Below are 3,503 nucleotides of genomic sequence, written 5' to 3'. Positions count from 1 at the left end.
TAAATATATACAATAAATTAGTGAGACAAATGTTTTTCAATGTTCTACTTAAATCGCCCTTTAGCTGATATATTAGAAATGGATCTAAGTTATATAGACCACTGCTAATATTCAAATTACTTTCTTTGGTGATCTGTATCAAAGCAGATTCAATTATGTTTCTGTTATAGGTGTAAGTAAGTCAATTTTTTCTTCAATGTATCTAAGAGCTCTTCGAGTTGTGAGTCCAGAATTCTTAGATGAAGAATTTAAGAATATTGATTCGATTGGTCTTAAGCTTTGTTACCCACTGAATTTTTTGGAAGTTTGTCGTAACAAAGCTCGTCGTACATATTATAATAATGTATGCAGTGAAAGGATTCGCCCAAAGAATGTGTTATGTTTACCATATTTCTCTGGGTTTGAGAATATTGTCAAGGCCTTGAAACTTTTTAATATAGATGTAATGTTTAGCTACGAAAACACTGTTGGTAAGCTATTAGTAAGGAACAGCCCTCGTAGTGATAATTGCGTCATTTATAAAATACCTTGTAAGGAATGTAATAAGTTCTATGTCGGGCAAACATCTAAAGATTTAAAATGTAGAATATCGCAACATAAATACTCTGTAAAACATGGCCAATTGTCTAATGCTTTGTTTGTGCATTTGTCAGAAAAAGCTCACCAAATTGATTGGGAGAGTGCTTCTTCAATAACAAATTGTAAAAGCACCTATAACAGAAACATAATTGAATCTGCTTTGATACAGATCACCAAAGAAAGTAATTTGAATATTAGCAGTGGTCTATATAACTTAGATCCATTTCTAATATATCAGCTAAAGGGCGATTTAAGTAGAATCATTGAAAAACATTTGTCTCACTAATTTATTGTATATATTTACTTCTTTATGTTATAATTACCTATATATTATGCTTTTATGTCTGCTGTATCAGATGGGCCATTGTGCTATATCGGATGTGCCAATTGGGTGCATCTGATGGGCCAATGGGCCGTCTGCGTTGTCCAAGTATTGTACCTCACCTTACTTCACCACTCCTTCCTGCCTATTTATACCCATCACTCGATCTGTAAAATGACCTTCTGAAGATGTATTTAATATACGAAAGTACTTAAGGAAATTTCCTGTTTCATTTTTCCTCCGTGGTCTGACATTGTCACATTCTTAATCACGTGTTTATTTTCGTGATATACACATATAAATATATATATATATATAAATATATATATATATATATATATATATATATATATATATATATATATATATATATATATATATATATATATATATATATATATATATATATGTCGTACCTAATAGCCAGAACGCACTTCTCAGCCTACTATGCAAGGCCCGATTTGCCTAATAAGCCAAGTTTTCATGAATTAATTGTTTTTCGTCTACCTAACCTACCTAACCTAACCTAACCTAACGTTTTCGGCTACCTAACCAAACCTAACCTATAAAGATAGGTTAGGTTAGGTTAGGTAGGGTTGGTTAGGTTCGGTCATATATCTACATTAATTTTACCTCCAATAAAAAGAAATTGACCTCATACATAATGAAATGGGTAGCTTTATCATTTCATAAGAAAAAAAATAGAGAAAATATATTAATTCAGTAAAACTTGGCTTATTAGGCAAATCGGGCCTAGCATAGTAGGCTGAAAAGTGCGTTCTGGCTACTAGGTATGACATATATAAATATATATATATATAAATATATATATATATATATATATATATATATATATATAAATATATATATATATATATATATATATATATATATATATATATATATATATATATATATATATATATATATATACATATATATATATATATATATATATATATATATATATATATATATATATATATATATATATATATATATGTCGTACCTAGTAGCCAGAACGCACTTCTCAGCCTACTATGCAAGGCCCGATTTGCCTTATAAGCCAAGTTTTCCTGAATTAATATATTTTCTCTAATTTTTTTCTTATGAAATGATAAAGCTACCCATTTCATTATGTATGGGGTCATTTTTTTTCAATTCGAGTTAAAATTAACGTAGATATATGACCAAACCTAACCAACCCTACCTAACCTAACCTAACCCATCTTTATAGGTTAGGTTAGGTTAGGTAGCCGAAAAAGTTAGGTTAGGTTAGGTTAGGTAGGTTAGGTAGTCGAAAAACAATTAATTCATGAAAACTTGGCTTATTAGGCAAATCGGGCCTTGCATAGTAGGCTGAAAAGTGCGTTCTGGCTACTAGGTACGACATATATATATTTATATATATACACACATATATATATATATATATATATATATATATATATATATATATATATATATATATATATATATATATATATATATATATATATGTCGTACCTAGTAGCCAGAACGCAGTTATCGGCCTACTATGCAAGGCCCGATTTGCCTAATAAGCCAAGTTTTGATGAATTAATGGTTTTTCGACTACCTAACCTACCTAACCTAACCTAACTTTTTCGGCTACCACACCGAACCTAACCTATAAAGATAGGTTAGGTTAGGTTAGGTAGGGTTGGTTAGGTTCGGTCATATATCTACGTTAATTTTAACTCCAATAAAAATAAATTGACCTCATTCATAATGAAATGGGTAGCTTTATCATTTCATAAGAAAAAAATTAGAGAAAATATATTAATTCAGGAAAACTTGGCTTATTAGGCAAATCGGGCCTTGCATAGTAGGCTGAGAAGTGCGTTCTGGCTACGTAGGTACGACATATATATATATATATATATATATATATATATATACATACATACAAGAAGGTACATTGGGATTGTGAGGATACATAGCATAGTAATTACATTCTTGTAAAGCCATTAGTATGCAGAGCGTTTCGGGCAGGACCTTAATCTAAGAAAATTTCAAGTAGGTAAATACTAGCAAAATTTATAAAAATGATAACAGGTATATAACAAGAAAAAAAATAAAGATGAGAGAAATTTGTAGGTATATTAAAGCACATAGTGTCACGAGGGGGGGGGGGCTCGGGCTCTGCTAGCAAGAGGCTGCTAGTGGCTCAGAAGGCAGAATACTCAGCCCCTCCGACTCTCAGGATTCACCGGAGTCTCCTGGTCCCACAGGAGAGGACAAACAATAGCCACCACCGCAGGTCTTTGCTCCCACCACTGTGGGGGTGCCACTGATTCACCCTGGGAGCCCTTCAGTCAACCACGGAGAAACTGCTGTTAGCAATTCCGGCTTAGACCCGTGGAGAAGTGAAGGAAGACCCAGGCTTACCCATTAACAATAACTTTCCCTCAGTCTTGCCTGCCAGACAAAAATGTTGCAAGAATTCCTTTCCCCGCCTGCCTTCCCTATCTTCTTTTAACAAGGTCGCCAGCTGGGTTGAGATACCTGCACCCCAGCAATGCAGTTAAGTGGGTGTATTCTATACTGCTTGTTTCCAAAGCATTGCTACTCCTACAGGGTT

Source organism: Procambarus clarkii, chromosome 33 (genome assembly GCF_040958095.1).
Source record: "Procambarus clarkii isolate CNS0578487 chromosome 33, FALCON_Pclarkii_2.0, whole genome shotgun sequence".
Taxonomy (NCBI): Eukaryota; Metazoa; Arthropoda; class Malacostraca; order Decapoda; family Cambaridae; genus Procambarus; species Procambarus clarkii.
The sequence above is the reverse complement of the archived record's forward strand: the minus strand, read 5'-3'. Positions refer to the sequence as shown.